General features: G+C 36.4%; 1 protein-coding gene across 19 annotated transcripts in view; it reads left to right on the forward strand.

The window, feature by feature from the left end:
• Celf2 (CUGBP Elav-like family member 2) overlaps nucleotides 1–21,320 on the forward strand; it is a 778,786-nt gene that overhangs the window by 519,163 nt on the left and 238,303 nt on the right. The window contains exon 1 of one of the 19 annotated variants that reach the window (XM_069990344.1): nucleotides 11,323–11,346. The exons of the other annotated variants lie outside the window; for them this stretch is intronic. The gene's annotated coding sequence lies outside the window, so the exon portion shown is untranslated. Of the gene's footprint in view, nucleotides 1–11,322; nucleotides 11,347–21,320 lie in introns of those variants that run through there. 19 annotated transcript variants of the gene reach the window in all.

Here is a 21,320-nt window from a genome sequence, read left to right on the forward strand (position 1 = left end):
GTGTTCTATATGCCAGAAAGTAAGGTTGAGGAAGAACCAAGAAACATGCATGTGTGCATGTGTACGTGCATGTGTATATGCATATACCCATACCTTAGATCATCCTAGATCTTCTCCCTTCCCATTGAGATTGCTTGTATAGATATTAATAGGTTAAACAAAACAATCAGGGTTATCTTGGCTCTACATTAACTGAGCTGTGGCAAAATAGATGCCTTTGCCTTCTTGTAAAAATTAAGAAATTGTGACTTACTCCACTCTCAATCCCTTCAAGGTCAAGTGGGTAGTCATCAAATGTCATTCTAACCTTTTTATGACCATTAACTGTGTCACTTCATGATCTTGCAGTTGGCATTTTGAAAAGAGGAGCCAAAGCCTTTAATAGAAATATATGAGACAAAATAAGTTAGGAGGAAGCTATTATAATTCATATAGGAGTACATTAATGTTTACATACTGAACAGATTTAAATATACTGGGATTGTTTTAAGTCATTATGTTTTATAGAAAGGGACATTTTGATAGCCAGTGAAATGAATGTGCCTTTCTTTTTTTGAGGTTCTGATAAAAGCTAAGTCTTCTATTGGGGATCCTTCCTACTGCATTTGATAAGTCAAATATGTTTGCAAATATGTATTATCTATAGCATATTTACTTATATATTGGAGCTGACTATCTTCCAAAGAAAATGGAAATGCCTCTCAGTTCCTTTGTGGCATATATTGTATTTTTAAGTAAGATTCCACACGCAAAGCACAAGAGCATAGCTTTTCAGAAAAGAAAAACTATACAGATACACTAAATCTAAATATTGATTTAAACTGAATTGCAGCTCTTCAGACAGCACCACTTAGTAGCCACTGTTTCCCAAACAAGAAACTGTGTTCTAGATAGCTGTAAAAGAAATAGAACATGTGCCCCTGGTGTCTTTCAATGGAAGGAATAGAAAAAGAACAGTCAGATAAAGCATAGAGCATGAATTTAAATCGCCTTTCCTGTTTATTGGCTCTGTGACTTGGGCAAGTTATTTAACCTTCTAAATCCCAGTTTCCCATCTGTTAAATGAGACTAGCAATAGGTATCACTTTGTAAGATTTTGAGAATTAAAACAATAACTGTAAACCACCTGACCCCAATAGGTACTTAGTAAATAATTCCTGTACAGTTGTCAAGGATTATACAGTAGGCTATAGAGTAGGGAAAAGAATGAAAACATAGTAATAACCTCATGGGAAAATTATAAGCAATAATTGGCTGTAATTATAAGCACTAATATTGCCAATTATTGCGGTTATTTTAGTGTGGCAATAAAAACAATTGAATTTGGATCCGTTTCCCTAGGATCTGTGTATGCCATGTGTATCATGCATGACTCCAGGTGCTGAGAATACACTGGAGATCAAAATTATACTCTGACCTCATAATCCTTAGTTCTGTGAGACAACACATATTGATTAATTACTCACAATAATTGGACTAGTAAACATCAAAGTACAACTGTGCTAAGCACTAGCGAAGGGAAGAAAATGATGTTATAAAACTGTACAATAGGTTTGACCTAGTTAGGAGAGACTCAGAAAACCCTCTCTGGGGAAAAAAAAAAATCATAATACTAGTACCTTAATGGTGAGTAAATGTTTTTAACCATTAGTGTACGATCATAGCCCTTGGGATTCTATTTTAGCTTTAGAGCATTTTTGTTGTTGTTGTTTATGTTGTAGGTAATCTTAGCTGCTTTTGAGGAAACCTATTTTGTACTTTTTTTTTTAGAACCTTTGAAAGAGAAAATTCACTTGTTTTAAGGAAAATGGGTCTTTTACATGGCTAAGATATATTGTGGCATTTTATTGTCTTTCCTGTATTTTATTACATTTTCTTATTTTATCCTAACAAATTAAGTTCATCATAATACATTAAAAAGTTCTAAAATTGTACAAATAATAAAAGCAAAGAATACTGGACTAGGTGGGTGATGCAATAGTAAAATAAATATTTACTCTTTTATTATGCTGTTTTCAGAAAGGTATAAAAGAGTCTAGAGATACCATCTTTTTATCTAAATTAAAAAATATGTAGTTAAACACAATTGAGAATTTGAAATTCTACAATCATTCATTGATAACATAAGAGGAAAATTGAAAAATGCTGTTACTATTAGACCTAATTTCAGAAAACAGTGCAAGCCTAGCTGAATGGAAGAGCATTTGCCTATTTTGTTTGAAGTCTTGAGTTTGATCACAGTACTGCAAAACAAAAATGCTTAAATAATTTAAAAAACAAAAAACAAAAACAAAAAATAAAACAGGAGCCAGATCCTGGGCTGGTGGCTCACACCTGTAGTCCTAGCTACTCAGGAGGATGAGATCTGGGATTACAGTTTGAAGCCTGGCAGGAAAATCCATGAGATTATTTATAAAAAAAAAGCTGGAAGTAGAGCGATGGCTCAAGTAGTAGAGTGCTAGCCTTGAGCGAAAGAAACTCAGAGATAGCACCCAGGCAAAAAGAGTAGAGGTGTTGGGGAAAGAATCCATAAAATCAGTTGCTGTTGAGGGACCAAATAAGAGAAAAGACCTCGCAAGAGATTTTAAAACTCCAAACTCAGGTTCTTGCCAGGTTACGATGGCAACCATCTGTCATTCTAGCATTTGGGACACTGAGGCAGGAGATTCATGGTTCTGAGGCCAGCCTGGGATATATCATGAGACTTTCATTGAAAATCAAAAAACACAAAAACAGCTTGGTACCAGTAGCTCTAGCTAGTCAAGAGTTTGAGGTCAGGAAGATGGGCAGCCTGGGCAGAAAAGTCTGTGAGATTCCAACTCTCAAAAACAAACAAAAACTACCCATAAAACACTTCAGCTATAAGGCATGGCTTAAGTGGTAGTGTGCCAGGTGAGTGAGACTGGAAGTGAAATGATTGCAGGACAGTGGGTTCAAATCTTAGTACAGAAAAAGCAAACCAAAAACAGGATGTTGGCTTTATCTTTTAAATTGTTTTTTTTAAATTTTTTTTTTCTTCTAAAAAAGTTGTGTTGATTAATGATGTGCATGCATTCTGAGAAATGTGTCTTCAGGCCTGTAATCTCAGCCTCTCAAAAGGCTTAGATATATGGATTGCAATCTGAGACCAGGCATGGGCAAAAAATGAAAGCGGCAATAAATAAAATAAGGAAGAAAAAAAGGACTGAAGTTGTGGCTCAAGTTGTAGAGTACCTGCTTAGTCTACATGAGGTCTTGTGTTCAAACCATACGTTTAAATCCTAGTATCACCAAAAATAAATAGATTAATTAATTTTAAAAAGAAGAAAAAGAAGTATGTCTTTAGGCTATTTCATCATGGTACAAACATCATGGGGTGTTGGAATTGGTCCTGAAAATGAAATCAGTAAATAATGTTACCAGAGGCTTTGGAAACATGGAAGATAACAGGGTTTTGTTTTCACTCTCTCATAAACCTTAATCATTTATCTGAGACTCAAATGTAGGAAAACAGATAAAATCTTTTTATGTATCATGCCATTAGTTCCTCACTAAATAGGGTTAGGAAAGTGTTTGATATAAATAGAAAGGAAACCGTGAATGAGCAGAATTCCTAACTTGTGTCATTATAATACCTGCTTTGGAATAGATAGGTTGAGTTTGTGATGACAGTGACAGACATAGGGATTGCCTTGCTGTTATAATTTCTTAGTGAGGTCAGGCTGACCTACAGGGCATAGCTGAGTTTCACATTTCCAAGTGAAACAGAAGAAAGAGTTGCTGAAAGTGGCCCTGTTTAGTATACACATTCAACTTTTGGAAGACAATTCAGCACTTTTCCCTTCTAGGATTTTGGTCCTTCTCAGCCTCTTTCTCACTGTAATTTAAAATTTTTACAGTGCATGTACAAGTTGTTCATTTGTCTTGAGAGGATTGATTTCCTGATGCAGGAATCAAGCTGTGTTATTTCCTTTTATTCTAATGAGGCTGCGATTAATAGAAGAATGTAGGCTTTTGTTTTAGATATATTACCCACACCATTCAAATAGTATAAATTTCTCATGTCTGTGCCTGCTTTGAGTGAGGCAGGGATGTGACCAGTGACCTCTGAGAATGCATGGCAGCTTCCAGTTGTTCTTTCTCACCCTCACATCTGAGTACCACTGACCTTGGGCAGTTGAGACTCTGGATTCTGGGACAAAGCAGTGTTGCTGAGTAGATGTTTGTTCCCTCTGAACTTTATAGGAAAGAGGTATAGCATGGAGCTTCTGCCTGTAGAGTTTTTAGGTGATAACTATGAAGTTAGAATACCTTGGATTAGCAGGTAGCACTCTTAATTTTGTAACAGCTATTTGGGAATATTTTTTTAGGCAAATCCTATTTTTCCATGCCCCCCTCCCCCATTTAAAATCAGTTGTACATTAGTGGGGCTTGAATATCTATTTTATAAGAGAAATGATTTTATGGGGCTGGGAAGGTGGCTCAGTGGTAGAACGCTTGCCTTGCATGCTTATGGCCCTGGGTTCGATTCCTCAGCACCACATAAGCAGAAAAAAAAAGCCGGAAGTGGCGCTGTGGCTCAAGTGGTAGAGCGCTAGCCTTGAGCTGAAGAGCTGAGGGACAGCACCCAGGCCCAGAGTTCAGGCCCCACGACTGGACCCCCCCCCCAAAAAAAGAGAAATGATTTTAGGTCCCTAAAGGTCTGCAGTTGTCAGACTGTCTCAGTCCTCAGATACAGTCAGGTCTTTCTATAGTCCAGATTATATGTAGATACTATAACATTTATCAAATCTGTTTTGTTGGCTATTTTTCTTTTTCATTTATTTTGTTATCTTAAGTACTTGCATTTACTGGCTGTTTTGATCAGCAAAATATCAAGTAGTTCTAATGTTCCTGAAATATAATAAAATTAAAAATATTAAACAATAAAATATTATAGATAATTATTAAAATATTGAGACAACATTGAGATTCTACCTCACCCCTGTTAGAATGGCTGTAATCAAGAAATCTAGTAACCACAGATGCTGGAGGGGATGTGGCCAAAAGGAACCCTATGGCATTGTTGGTGGGAGTATAACCTTGTTCAACCACCTTGAAAGCAGTATGGAGGTTCCTCAGAAGACTCCAGATAGAGTTCCCCTATGGCCCAGCAATCCCACTTTTGGGCATTTACCCAAATGATCACAAACAAGGTCATACCAAAGCTACCAGCACAACTATATTTATCACAGCATTATTCACCATAGCTAAGATATGGAACCAACCCAGATGCCCCTGAGTAGATGAATGGATCGAGAAAGTGTGTGTGTGTGTGTGTGTGTGTGTGTGTGTGTGCGTGTGCGTGTGCGTGTGCGTGTGCGTGTGCGTGTGCGTGTGTGTGTGTGTGTGTGTGTAGGAATTTTATGCCTCAATCAGAAAGAAAGACATCGCCCCATTTGTTAGGAAATGGAAAGACTTGGAAAAAATTATATTAAGTGAAGTAAGCTAGAAGCAAAGAAACATAGGTCTCATGGTTTCTCTTATTTGCCATAACTAGTACATGTCTAGACCAGCATAAAAGCTCAAAAGCTGTACATATTACCATATAAGATAATATTAAGTGAAATGAACCCCAAGATAGGGACACAAGTGGTTTTTCTTTCTTGCTGTTTTTTTTTTTTTTTTTTTTTTTTTTTTTTTTAGGTTGTGTGGCTTATTACTCTGGGCTTGGGTCCTGTCTTAATGCTCTTTACCTCAAGGCAAGTGCTCTACCACTTGAGCCACAGCGCCACTTCCAGTTTTCTAGTGTTTTTTTTTGTTTGTTTGTTTTTTTAATTGGAGATAAGAGTCTCACAGACTTTCTTGCTCGGGCTGGCTTTGAACCGTGATCCTCAGATCTTGATCCTCAGATCTCTGCCTCCTGAGTAGCTAGGATTAAAGGCATGAGCCACCGGTGCCCAGCTTCTTGCTATTGTTTTTAATGTACTTATAATGTACTATGTGATTTTTTTTGTTTCTTTTGTATGTTCTTCCCCCATGGTATAACTGCTGTTTTCACTGTACTTGATTCTAGCATCCTGCATCTTGTATATACATTTTCTAATTTGGGGAGAGGAAGGGAAATAACAAATGCTTAAATAAGATACAGGTTGACCCATTGTAACAATGAAATGTACAAGACACTATGTTGAAAATGAACTTTACAGTTTGGGGGGGGCAGGGGGAGGAGTTAGGGAAGTGGAGAGAGAAGGGATGGTAGGGGAAAAACAAAGGAGGAGGTAACAGTATTAGATAGGAAATGTACTCATTACCCTACTCATGTAACTGTTTTATTTTACAATAAAATATATATTTAAAAAATTAATATTCTAAATAATTATTAAAATATTACTACTATGCTAATAATTTGTATATTATAGAAGTTATAATATTCTTATATGTACTGTATGAGGTACACACTAATACAAATAGTAAATTATGTATTTTACAAAAACTGTAATATATATAATTATATCAAGATATTAATATGTCGTCATAGCAGCAATACTTAATTAGCAAGCATGTAAAAGCCTTTTCAGTTGGAACATAGTATAATGATTCAGTTTGCCTCATAATGCACTAACTGTTGGCAGTCTCAAAATACTGTTCCATTTTGTCCAGTAGGAATCCTTTTTATTATATTTTGGTGACCATCCATCCATCCCTTCTCACAGGATGATGTCTTTTCAGATAATATATTCTGAAGTATTAATACACTCATTTACAAATTTACAACAGAGGAATGGCAGTTATAGTAAAAAGAACTGGAAGATTCTGTTCATACTTAGGAATACTCAGCATAGTATATATTGGTACTGCATTTAATATATGGCATCGTAAGGAATTACTAACTTGTTACAAAAATAGGCATATCTGTAGACATCTGTTATATATCAGGCTTATATAAAGGTATCCTGCCTTTATATTTTAAGTGCAGACTATTTGCTTTGAAGTTGAATAGTTTCTATATTGGACTAAACTGTGACTCACTGATTAAAAGATGATCACATCAAAATGTCCTTGAGCCTCACATACTGACCATGGGAAAGGGGTCAGATCTTTCTGAGTGCAGGTAAGGCAGGATGGTGGCATGGGAACATATATATGTGTACTTCTGAGTTTTCCTTTTTATGAAGCAAAGTGAGAGCTTAAGCAGAGCTTTTCTACATTTATACTTTGAAGTATTTTTAAATAAATATTTTTACATTGTAATCAAATGCAAAATAATTGAGAGAATATTTTTGTAATAGTTATAGAACTTGGCAGCTTGAGATTTGAAGTGTGTGTGTGTGTGTGTGTGTGTGTGTGTGTGTGTGTGTGTGTGTGTGTGTGTGTGTGTCTGTCTGTCTGTCTGTCTGTCTGTCTAGGGTTTGAACTTAGGGCACTTGAGCCCATGGTCCCAACCCAGAAACATTATTATTATTGTTGTTGTTATTTTGAGCTACTCCTCCAAGATCTTTATTCTTCAGTTATCTTTGAAGTGGGGTGTGGTATTTTATTTTCCTCTAGGATGGCTAGACTGAATTCTCACTTATACATGCCATGTGGCTGTTGAGATATTACACATCACTATAACTTTTTTCTTGTTACAGTGGATTTTTACTCCCTTTTTTCCTGGACTATGATCCCAAGCTAGATCCTTCTGATCTCCTCCTCCTGAGTAGAGGGGATTACAGGCATGAGCCACCTAGCCCTGGACTTGATTTTTTTTTTTTGGGGGGGGGTCTGGTCGTGGGGCCTGAACTCTGGGCCTGGGCGCTGTTCCTCAGCTCTTCAGCTCAAGGCCAGTGCTCTACCACTTGAGCCACAGGGCCACTTCTGGCTTTTTTCTTTTTGCTTATGTGGTGCTGAGGAATTGAACCCAGGGCTTCAGGCATGCAAGGCAAGCGCGCTTCCACTTAGCCACCTTTCCAGCCCCCCGTGGACTTGAAGTTTTTTTTGGAGAAATCATTACACATTCTGTGTGACATTCTCCTGAGGGTTCGCAGTCATCAAACTATCTAAATCCTTGAAATTGTCCAGCTTTTTTTATAGTGTGGAGTATATGTGAGTAGATATGAATGTTGTAACAGTTGCCAAATCTATTTTGTTTCCTGTTTTGATCAGTAAAATATTAAATAATCTTAAAATATATTAATGAATTCAAAGTAATTTTAAATCCTTTTGAAGTTTCCTTAGTCATCCAATTCTGAAAGTTCACCACTATCTGGTAAGGGAGCTAAAACATTCAAAAGTACTCAAAAAGAATGAGGATTATTATTTTTTGTTTTGTTTTGTTTTCTTTTTTCTTTTTTTTTTTTGGTCCGGTTGTGGGGCCTGAACTTTGGGCCTGGGCGCTGTCCCTCAGCTCTTCAGCTCAAGGCTAGCACTCTACCACTTGAGCCACAGCGCCACTTCCGGCTTTTTTCTTTTGCTTATGTGGTGCTGAGGAATCGAACCCAGGGCCTCAGGCATGCAAGGCAAGCACTCTACCACTGAGCCACCTTCCCAGCCCTTGTTTTGTTTTCTTAAAAAAGAAATTACTGACTGGCTTCTTAGAAGCATGTCTTGTTTATTCTAAAGTAAAATTTTTATTAAAAATACCTGTTTTCTCCAAATAATCCTAGTTCTGGCTTGGAAGCAATATGGTGTTTGTTAAAGGAATAGCTTTCTGGCCCACTCTTGATTTTGTTCTTTGGTCAGCCTAGTTAATATTTAGTGAGAAATAAGTTGCATGCTATCCTTTACAACAAGCTAGATGATGCTTGTTAGTCCCTAAGGTTGTCTCTGGACTGGTAGTACTGGCTGCACTTGTGTAAGCAGAGAAAAGGCACATAGGGCAAAAGTATATCATGTGCAGTTGAAAGTGAAAATTCTGAATGCCACAAAAGAAATCATGTATACAAAATATGGACTCAGTTCTAGCTGAACCTCCACCTAGGAAACTATAGACTTCTTCAAGAAAAATGAACTGACAGAGCAACACATCATTGTGTCCCACATCTAAATTGTCTTTAAATGACAAATCGGCAAAAATTTGTCACTTATTTGAATTTGGTGGATATATTTTATCTTAGCATGGAAACAAAAGATTTTCTTGACAATATACTTTTGTTGTTGTTGTTACTATAGGAAAATGTTCCACTATCCTACTTCTCTTGGCTCTAAAGCTGAATGATCTTGCCCCTGGCAAGTGTGACTTTATTTTCTACCTCTTCCTTTCTATTTATGAGTTGGTAAAAACATGAGTTGCTTTTACTGTGTGGATCCTTTGTCAGGGGTGTTCTGAAGTAATTATTAGAAGGAATGTTGTTTTCATTTCCCTCCCTTCTTCCCTCTAATCCCTTCCCCCCTCCTTTTTCCTTTCATTTCTCCCTTTCCTTCCTTCCTTCCTTCCTTCCTTCCTTCCTTCCTTCCTTCCTTCCTTCCTTCCTTCCTTCCTTCCTTCCTTCCTGCCTTCCTTCCTTCCTTCTTTCTTTTTTTTCTTTCCCTCTCTCCCTCCTTTCCTTTCCTTCTTTCCAGTATAGTGAAAGAAAACCTAATTCTTACTCTCTCCCATCCTTTTATCATTCCTCTGGCCAAAATGACAAATTAGGCATACTTTTTAAATAGAAAAAAAAGAAAAGAAAAGTGAGTGTGACACTTGTCCAATGTAAAGGTTACATTCTATTATATAATACCTTAGAAAGGATTAATAGTTATGATATGGAGTAGTTAGACTGAGACAGAGAGAGTATGAATGTGGGATTTGATAAGGAAAGTTTGTAACTGCTAATTTCATCACCGAAACCAATATGTTGAAAGTGTTTTGCTCTCTATAAAGACCTATAAGAAACTTAAAATAATGTAATTAATGTCCATGGTTAGAATGATCTCTTTGTAGATTACTAACAAAATCTAAAATCAGAATCTTTAGTTCACTGCTAACAGTGTATCAGATTGAGAAAAATTAAAAACCATTTGAAAGAATATTAGTATTTTTTAAAATACTCTTGAATTAAGAAGAAAAAGTCAGGGTCTTTTTTTTAAAAAAAACCAACATGTGTTCACTGACAAGAAAAAGCAGAATTTTAAAAAATAGATGAAATATTTATTCCCTGATGGCGAGAGCTTATTACAACATTGGCCTGATAGATGGATGCCAAACATTTTTAAATAAAGCAAACTGTACACCTAACTAAGGAAGGATATTGGAGGATGAAGAAAACACTGTATGTGGCTTTTATTTTAGAGACCTGAGTGATAGGAGTCTAACAAGCAAGGGACACATTTTTTTGTTTGAATGGAACAAGAAAAGAGAGATGCTGTGGTGTACATTAGCATTACCGGGATGTATGCTTGATATGTTATACAGCAAGAGCTGGATAAATGTGGCCCGAGGGCTTTTAGGTGTACACTGCTTTAATATCTGTGGACAGACTCCTATCCATGGCTATTTGTCAGTTCTTGAATAGAAGATTTTTTTTTTTAGGTGAGAGCCCTATAAGAATGCTTTACAACCCAGAATTAGGTGAAATACTGATTGATAGCAATGAGTTTGAGTGAACAATATAGCATGAAGCACCTAACATTCCCTTTAAAAATAGCTCTAGCTCTAGTTGAAATTGTATATTAAGTCTCTTTTGGTACATCCTAAAGTTATTTGGATTCATTAAGTAAAAAATTACAGTAAAAAAGCATAACTTAAATCTGGACTTGGCTGATTTCAGCTTTAGAAGTCTAAGAAAAAGTACCTCTTTTGAGCTCCACAAATCAAGGCACTTGGTGGCCAAGTGTACAGGGATTTGTCTGTAGAAAAAACTTGCGTTCCATATCTTACCTGGATTTTTTATATCATGGGATGTTAGAGAAAGACATGTAAACTGAAGAGGCTGTGTAAGAAGTCTGGTAAGACTTGTAAGATTTGCTCAACAGTTAACTCTGAGATAAGTTAATGTTACCTTGGTGGTTGTAGTTAATACAACGCCTTAGGGTTATCCTTATAAATACAGTACCGCACTTTTATTGTACAGAATACTTGTGGAATAGGAGTGTAGGATGGGAATTGTGCAGCAAAAGTCTTGTTATTCAGGCATTCTGTTTTGATTTATGTTTTTGGTAATTAGTACTAATGCTTGTATTTGCTGCTTTTTTAATATATAATTTTAATCTTTATTATTATTATGGTATTATACAGAGGGGTTATCATTTTATAAGTAAGGAGATGAGTACATTTCTTTTTTGGACAATATCACCCCTTCCTACACTTTACCTGTTTCCCTCTCCTATCTCTGCCCACAAGTTGCATAGTTTATTTCTGCTCTCTTAAAGCTGAATTCACGTGAAGGAAGAAAATACAACACAGGAAAAACTCCTGAAATTATCCAGGTATGTCTAGATACTTGACACTTTAAGTGTGAGCAAAATATCAAAATAATTAGATCAACTTGTTGGAATTAAGAACTTCTATCTTCCAAAAATGCAGTCTGGAATATGCATAATTTCTTCTGCAAAATAATACAAAATCCTCTGAGCCATGTAAAAGTGTTTATTAGTAAAACTTAAAGTTGAAACTGGAAAGTAATTAGTTTCAATGTTAGCTGTTAATTTTTGAGTGTGTTAAATATTCTGATGCCATGTAAGTAAGATATATTGAAGCACAAGGGTAAACCTCTTGACAGATAAATTATGAACAATCTGCCCATAATCATAACCATATAATTCACATAAACATAAAATTAATTTCACTTTTATGAACTCCAGTCCCACAGCTCTAGAAACTATGCAAGTTGAAGAAAAAATATGTAGCATGAAGACAGAAGTCTTACTTTCAAACTGCTATGTCAGGATGTACATATACGGTTAATATTAGGAACTTTGCAACTAAGGCCCAAAGTAATCTTTAAGAAAAGTGTGCCAAAGGTAATGAAAATAATTGGGAAGTGACCTGCTTAGATAGACCAGACTAGATAGTAGTCTTCTAGGTCAAGGTAATTTCTTCTTCGTGTACTTGGTATTTCTCATCCACTTATTGATATTTCTATCCATCTAACAGATAAAAGTATTCCAGGACTTTTGAAGAAATTTAGCCAACATTAAAAAAAATCCTTTCCAGTTTCTATGTAATTATTTTTTTTTGGAAAGGGGGGTTTGGTTGTGGGGCCTGAACTTGGCCTGGGCACTGTCCCTCAGCTCTTCAGCTCAAGGCGAGTGCTCTACCACTTGAGCCACAGAGCTACTTCCGGCTTTTTTTTTCTGCTTATGTGGTACTGAGGAATTGAACCCAGGGCCTCAGGCATGCAAGGCAAGCGCTCTACCACTGAGCCACCTTCCCAGCCCCTGTAATTATTCTTTTCCCTAGGAAATTTTTGAGCAGTGGGAACTGGAATAGTACTTCTGCTAGGGTACTTCAAATTTCACCTTTGGTAAACTGTCCCCTGGAAAATGACAACATAAATGAGGTGTCTGCTTTTCCAGAGCTGAATGAGTTCCACCTGTGATGAAGATGTGCACAAAGGATAGCACAATCGTGTGATTCTTGAAATATATTTTCCCTTGTCCTCCCTTTACTGCTGGGCCTATTTCTAGAGTCATTAGTTTCATAGGTCTAGAATGTTCTTCATCTCAAATCTTCCATTTTCCCAAACCCACACCCCTCTTCCCACAGACTACTCAGAAAGCCGAAGTAAGAGATATGATACTAAAATATTACATATATCCATTAAAAGTTAGGTGCTTGAATGATTAGTTAGAATATAGATGTGTGGGCTGTTCTCTTTATTCACTACTTGCCCAAAATATCTATGATAGCTATTCTCTATTATCATATCTATTATGTATTATTAACCCATGCAGGGAAAGACTTGAAGTTTTAAATGCTTAATAGTTATCTTAAGAGTAATGGGCATATCTGTTTCTTTCATTTGGAGAATTATACTACCCTTATCTTTAATTAATCAATGTGATATAATTGAAGAATTAAATAAGAAAACATTTGGACCAAAAGATTTTTTTTTTTTTTTGCAATTGACGAAATCATTGGAATAACTAGAATTCTCTTTTAAACTTCATTCCATGTGTGTAGTTGAGGTGTGTCAGCAGTATATGTCCTCATGTACTGTTGGAAAATGCCCTTTAAGAAAAATTTTACCGAGGCTGAGAAGGTGGCTCAGTGGTAGAGCGCTTGCCTTGCATGCATGAGGCCCAGGGTTTGATTCCTCAGCACCACATAAGCAAAAAGAAAAAAGCCGGCTGTGGCTCAAGTGGTAGAGTACTAGCCTTGAGCTGAAGAGCTGAGGGACAGCACCCAGGCCCAGAGTTTAGGCCCCACAACCGGACCCCCCCCCCAAAAAAAAAAAAAAAAGAAAAATTTTACCTCCTGTCCTAGCTACATTTTTTTTTTTTTTTTTGTCGGTCGTGGGTCTTGAACTCTGGGCCTGGGCGCTGTCCCTCAGCTCTTCAGCTCAAGGGGAGCGCTCTACCACTTGAGCTACAGCGCCACTTCTGGTTTTCTGGTGATTTATTGGAGATAGGAGTCTCACGGTCTTTCCTGCCTGGGCTGGCTTTGAACCGCGATCCTCAGATCTCAGCCTCCTGAGTAGCTAGGATTACAGGCGTGAGCCACCAGCGCCCGGCTCCTAGCTACATTTTAAGTGGTAATTTTCCCACGTACTAACCCAGAAAAGATAAAGGAAAATGCTGTTAAACTGTTAAACATGTTCAGAGTGAATGGGAAAAGGGGGATTTCAGAAATGTATGCATTTCCTAAGCTTTGGGCCCATCTAAAATGAAGTCCAACATCAAACTTATTTCTTATTCAAACTTTACCTTATTTTCTTACTCCAGAATTTCTTTTTATTCCTTCTGTAGAACTTGGGTTTGGTACATATGCCCAAGTTATAGGCTATGACCTTAATCAAAACTTGAGGAAAATGCCAATGGCCCATTTTTGGTTCAGTGGAATTTAGCACTGTTTTATGATCATTTTGTGAAAGAATAATTTATGTATAGCATTGATTCAAATATTGGAGGGTATTTCCATTTTGTATTATTGAGGGAATACCATTTAGGTACTCAATTTAAAGTTTATATGATAAGCTACTATTCTGGAGGGAGAGGGAGGACGTTGGACAGCTTTTGCTGGGACAGACTTTAATTTGATCGAAAATCTTGATACCCACTTAATGAAAATAAAATTGTAAGAACTATGAGTTGCTCCATGTCTGTATTAAGTTCTAGCCAGCTTCTATTTGCAGAACAGGCAAAAAGAGCTAGCTGTATGTTGCAACACGCGTCTGTTTTCTGTTTCTAAGATAGCTTGATGACATGAAATCATCTGGCATTTCTTTGAAATAGATGTTGTATTTCTCAAATTTTGTTTCAGCATCTGTCTCATAGTGATTAAATCAATCTTTCAAAACATAACATTGTTCTTTAAATTGAAAGGTGCTCATTTTGGAAAAGGGAGCAATATCAATATCAACTGTATAATAAATTCTCTAGCAAGGTAAAGAATTGCTTATTTACCTGTAGCTTAAAGGAAAAATAGATGAGGATTTTCATAAATCAGACTATGTACTTATATCTGTAGCACCAGCTAGAAACTAAGATGCTTTGAAGAAGCTATTTTTTTTCTACAAAATAATTTCCTATTTACAAGGTTGGGGAAAAGGGAGATCTCAAGGGTAGTGTCTAAATCTTAGTGTAGTAATTGAAGGAATATTTCTTGAAAATTCAGGTTTAACATCCATGTTCACTGCTCTGTGGTTTATATCTAAGTGATAGGTGGGACAGTTTAAGTTTGAAAAGCTGGCTAAAGAATGCTAAGAAAAGAGCATTGGCATTTCTGATTGACTTTGTCCCCAGGGAACATGGAAATCTGTTGCAAGGAACTCATCTAGCAATCTCAACACTGTGGGTTCTAATATGAGCAAGAGCCCTGGAAGTAATGAAACCAGAGGGGGTTGGTTTGAAGAAGTTATCGAACTAACATATTGGAACCTATGTGGAAATTGTCCTGGAAGATGAAAATAGAGACAAAAATAATTTTGTTTTTTCCATTATGCTATTTTTGCTACTATATATTAATTGCACAAAATGAGGGATATTTTTCATTGTGGTATTTCTATACATTCATCTAATTTATTTTGATCATATTTGTTCCTTTTTTTCCGTTTTAGTATTTATCCTCCCTTTATTTTTGCATTTTTCCACAATTAAAAAATTGGTCTGATTATGACATTTTTTCTGTGTACTTGACAGATTTTTCTTACTCACACTTATAAATAACTATCACTAACGTGAATGTCAGCCAAGCACCCTTCATATTATTTGTCTTAAAGACAGACTTCAGGACATTTCCTTATGAATTTTCCTTGGTCTCTAATTTTACCTTTATATTGGTGTTTTCTTTCTTATATTTTTAATTTACAGGGAATAAAATAAGCTTTATGTTGGGGCCATCAAGCAATGTGGCCTGGTTTTCTTTCCCTGGTGAGAATTCACATTTTCCTGTAACTTTGTCCATTTCATTTCCGCAGAGTCAATACTCTAGTGAATAGAATCATGACTTGTGGCCTTTGCTTATGGTTGAACATGGGTTCTGTGACTGATTGAACAGGGGTTCATTCCACTTTACCACAGCCCCTCCAAGGGCTTTCTGAGTTCAAACCTTGTCATCATACCAAGAAAGCCTAGTTAAAAGAGATACCCTGCTTGGAATTCCTTCCAACAAAGGATCCTAAAGAAAAACCTGCCCAAATTGCAGGCAATGGATGATTTCCTCCTTTTTCTTGTGGTAAAGGTAGAAGTGAGATCTGTGACGTGGCCCAGGAGATGAAAACCCTCTTCCAACTATATTCTCTGTATTTTTCTTTATTTCTGGACCACTTCAGCTAGTTATTCAAGCAACTGATTGCTGATATGGATGAGGCAAATACAGGTTTGCTTACAGAGTAGGAGCTAGGTGGTATGGTATAGGAGTCAGAAAAGTTATGTTGCAGATTTCACTTTGTTGTGAATAGCTGAGTAATGTGTGTAAATCATTCCTCAAGGGTGTTCGAGTCTCTTATCTATAAAATGAAGGGATTACTTAGATGAGTTCACATTCTTCCAGTTCAAAACTCAGTGTGGTTTTCTGATTACGAGTCTGTAGAAGCCAGTATTGCACATTTCCAAATTTAAGCTGAAAACAAAGTACTCTCAACTCTAGGCATTGAACACATGACAGTTTATGAATAGGTCCATGATTTGCAACTTGGTTGTCTTATCAATGACAGAATAAATTTACTGACTTTAAGATACTTGTAGATGGAAAAATAGCCAGACTTCTAAGCAGGTATGCCAGAGCCTTATTGTTGTTGTTTAAATGGCATATGGCATACGGACTGGGCATCTTTGCATGCCAAAATAATTATTATGAAATAACTAGCATCTTAGAGGTACTTAATAATATTTTCTTTTCTTCTTTTTCTTTTTTAACTATTGTTATCCCAGCTGAATAAATAGGTGTCAAAGAATTGCATTTATACAAGAAACAGGTTTCTTCATTCATGGAAGAGTCATCCCTAAGGATGGCTCTCCTTCTCCTATGTTTAAGTAGTTGTATGAAAGAGTTTCAGTCCAATATGTCAGTTTATAAGTATATTGCATCTTGATCAATGTCACCCCTGCCACTGAGGGCGGCTATTAACCCCAGGTCTAAACCCAGTATGAATTATTTCCTTTTGCTTTGGTTTTATTCTCTCCTGATTGACAGTGACGTCGGGTCAAAATGACTGTCTGTTCATACTATAGAACCTGTTGATAGCTGATACCTCTGTTGGGAACATAAGAATGAACTGGTGAAAGGACGATTATCATTTTGACAGATGCCTATTATTGGAGACTACCATATGGCAAATTCTTAATAGAAAACAAATAGGTTTTTAAGCTTCTTGACTCTGTTCCGTGAATATCATATATATGAATGAACCCTTAGCATAAATTCAATTGAATGTAACAGAGGGGAAGAATCCAGCAAAGACTAGCCTGAAGGGTAGTTTAAGGTGTGGCATGTGTTTCTTTCTGTCATAGACTTGGTAACAAGACACCTAATATCTAGCCTGTGAATAATAGAAAATAACTTGGGTTTTATATTAAAACATATACAAAGGTGCTATCATGTCTCTTCTCTAAAACCTTAGTCCACCCCTCTGTTTTTACTATTTCCTTTCTGTGTCCTAGATACCTCATATCCTGACATTGGTGAGGAATAGTCCCTCCTATCCATCGAGCAGAGTTTATTGGTTAAGAGTTAGAAGCAAGCTGATGTGATGAGTCTTGGTTCTACCACTTACTGGGGGAAGCTTATTTACCTTACATTCTTTATCTCTGAAAGTGGCACAGTGAAGCCATCTTCACTTGATAGACGGTTAATTCAAAATGCCTAGAGTGGACTTTGAAATGGAGTCTGTTGTGTAGAAACCACATTTTTACTCTATGTTTCTCTCTGCTAATCTCAACCACCAAAATATGGACTGTTTTTACTATTATTTGTCATTTCTGGAGTCAGGGTCTGAACCTCATGGAGGGGTTCAGAGCGTTTACCAGTTCATTAAATATCCAGCCCTATTGGCTGTCAGTGGTCTGAGTAACTTCTTAACAAAAACTGAAATTGCCATTGGGATAATTCATTTTCCCCGGGAAGACAGAAGAATCTAAAATCTATTTTCTTATTTTTTAGTTGGTTCTAACCCCAACAGTAATAAATTATTTAATTTCATAGTTGGCATGAGCAGCAACTTTGTTGATGAGATGTGCCAGATAGGGTTGTGGAAACAAACACTAATTGAGAGGTAGTTCTTGAACCTAACATCTTGTTAAACAGCCAGAGAGGAATACATGGATACATGATTGGCTGAATTTTTTTAGCAAACTTGGATTATGGATAGACCCTATCCATAGGTTTGAATGAGGTTGAATAACAGAATACATACAAATGTAGTGTATAGAATGTACATTAGAAGTACAGTAGCCTTTGGGGCACTAAGAGGGGAAGAAATGAATGTCATTTGTAAAGATTGAAGATGCCAATAGATTAGAATTTAACTTTGGCCTAAAGAAAGATGTATAGTTTAAATAGCAGAATCAAGAGTAGGCTTAGGAGAGAGAAATGATGAAATCATGTACTTGAATTCACAAATACTATAATTCACAGTCTGATTTTAAATAGAAAATAAAAATTTTACTTAAGACTATTTTTTAAAAAACTAGCTAATTTGCTATTGGTGTAAAAATAGTGATAGAAAGAGTTTTGATGAGAATGTGGAAATTATGGTCTACAGGCCTCTATCACAAAAGCATATCATTATCAACAAATGTTAAGGTCCTCTATATGTGCTTTTAAATGAACCTGATGATCCTCTTAATATCATTATGGAAATGTAAGCTCTAGCACATTAAAAGAATCCTTTAGGGACATTTTATTCTTTCCTGTATTTTGCAAATGATTTGGCTTCTGAAATTTTCTATAAACTCCCTGTGGCCTCCTCATGGCTTGATTATAGATATTAGTGTTTTGGTTTTGTTCTTATAGTCATATACAATCTTAAGTATATTGCATTGATTTTTTAAAAATCTACTTATAATGTGGTTTCTAAAGCTTCTGTTACACAGTCATTGAAGACATTGGTTTAGTTTCTACTTCATTATAGACAGGAAACCCAAAGAAAGTACTTCAGCTAATATCATGCTATTGCTTTACGGCTGACCTGGATCCTAGCTAGCAGAGATCTTTTAATTCTTAATTTGTATTCATCTTTCGCAGGATAAGCCTGACCAAAAAAAAGAGAAGAATTTGAATATTTGAACTAGTACAGCATTATTAGAATGCTATAACTTAGGGTACAAAAGGTTATGAAATACATTTTGATTGGCAAATTTTTATTGGAAAATTCAACAGTAGCTAACATTTTTGAAGTTCTAAGCTCTTTTACATGTACTAATTTAATTAGTCAAAACAATGTTGTGTTATTAGTACTATCATTTTCTCCACTTTACAGGTGAGCCATGAGATACAAGAGTTTGTATGAATCTCTGAAGTTGATAACGGCTGATTTGCCTCTGGGTCTTGGTATCTGTTTCTCCCAAATAAGATCTGTACATTGAGAACTTCTTGTCCTTACCTCTGCATCTTCCTTCTGTCAGTTTTTGCAATTTTGTTTTAATTATACAGTTGCTAAAATAAAGATCATATCATGTCTCAAATTTCATGTAAGTCCTGGATCTCTGTTCCATTTCAAGAAATGCGTTGGATGTTCAGTGTCCTGAATTCATTTATCCCTTCAGAACAAAGGTATATTTCCATTAGCATATGTATAGCCATATAGCTATAGGGTAGTTCCATTGAGGAGAAAGCAGCATCTCCCTGATTAAGCAAGTGATTTAAATTCCTTTGACGTCCACAGTGACTGTAACCATATATTTTTGTTTGTATGTAGGCCTCCTTTTTACGGATTTCTCTCATCCCTTCTTCTCTTCCCTCTCCTCTGTGTGAGGGCCTCACACTGGTACAGAATTCTTAAGTTGAACAGCATTATTTGTATCTATTTCTTGTGTTCAGAGAATATGAGCCATATGCCACTCCCTACCTAGGTCTAAAGAGGATAAGAATGTAGGCTCATACATGATTATGTTTTAAAACAAATAACAATAACAACAAAAAAACATTGAGAGGTAGGACTGAACAGTCCAAAATGTTCCATCACATTGAAAGGGCTTTTTTCCTCTTCTACAATTAATCCATGTCTCCATTTGCATCTGCAGAAAAACTCTTGACAGCACCCACAGCACAACAAGAGAAATGCACAGACTGAGCAATAAATCTCTGGAGGCATTCAGCAAGTGCCACAGGGCTCATTAATCTTGATTATTTCCCGTAATAGATAACTTCACAAATCAGCTATTATTCCTAATCACGCACATAAAGACAACGGATGGGTAATAGCTTCCTGCATGGTTAGACCAAACTAACTTTCATTTAAAATATATTCCTACCAATTCTAGGGAAAGGAATTTTCTCTTAAAGGGGCCGTGCGAGATGGGGAACCAACCACTGAAGGAAAAATTGATCCTTAAGGGCTGGGTTTTAAGAAATAAAGTGTGTTTCAAAGGAAACACCTGCTGGCTTATGGACTATGAGATAGGTCAGATAGATGTTTGTCCCCAAAACATAACAGAATTGTGCAGTTCTTTGGATGGTATTTAAGAAGAAGACCCAATAAAAACAAGAAAGTACTACAGTGTCAGGGCTGTTTTGTATCTATGTGGCATCTGCTCTTTGCATTACGCTAAGCATACTGTTCAGATACCACTACTGAAGAGAATGAAAGATAACAACAAACTTAAATAGCTGTTGAGAGATAAGTGATTATCTATAGATGCTAAAGATTTTGTTTTGCTGGCGTTTTAACAGGTGATTATTCTAAACTTAAAAATTCACAGGTCCTTTTTTGTTTGTTTTGTTTTGTGCCTGTGAGGCTTGAACTCAAGGCTTGGATGTTGTCCCTTAGCTTTTTCACTTAAGGCTGTGGCACTCTACCACATTTGCTTTATTTCTGGCTTTTTGATGGTTAATTGGAGATAAGAGTCTCTTGGATTTGTCTGCCTAGGCTGGCTGTGTGGTCCTTAGACCTTACATAAGTAGCTAGGATCACAGGCCTGAGCCTGGTACCTGACTCACAGGTCTTTTGCAAGGATAGAAATACATGTATCTATCTTGAGTGCTCAGAAGAGTTCTAGGAAGTTTGCCAGGTGAAGGAAATTAGCTATGTAGTATGTCTATAGGCCTTCTGTCTAGGAAGTATAGTAGACTAGGGGGATGACTTTGCTATCACAGGAAAAAGAAACTGGTTCTATCATTTTCCTCTCAAAATGCCAGTGCATAATGTTAGGTTCTGAAATATACTTCACATTGATAATGGAGCTGACAATGCCAACAAGAATTACTTTCTTCTCCAGGTTCACTATACTTAAAATGTCACTCTAAACTTCTCCCTTTATGAAAGTAAACTAGTTCTGATTTCTCAGAACTCAAAAGAAGAAAGCAGTGACCTCACATATTCTTCCTATTTGTTAAATGTCTAAGTGGAAGAATTTCCAGACAAGATAATTTGCTTTTTTTCTGTTGATGAAGTCTGTGTACGGAAGTGATAGGCCCTAGAAATAGAAAAATACCTGAGATGTTGTCTGAGCCTCCAATAGACCTTGCAGTCCAGTAGAGGAGGCAAGGTACATAAACAAATATCCATATTAGCAAAAAGGCGAGGTGAGGCATGTCAGAAAGAAGGTATTAATTGCTCAGAACATTTGGACCAGGCGAAGCT

The sequence above is a fragment of the Dipodomys merriami genome, unplaced genomic scaffold (assembly GCF_024711535.1).
Source record: "Dipodomys merriami isolate MVZ:Mamm:240054 unplaced genomic scaffold, mDipMer1.0.p SCAF_4, whole genome shotgun sequence".
In the NCBI taxonomy this organism is placed as follows: Eukaryota; Metazoa; Chordata; class Mammalia; order Rodentia; family Heteromyidae; genus Dipodomys; species Dipodomys merriami.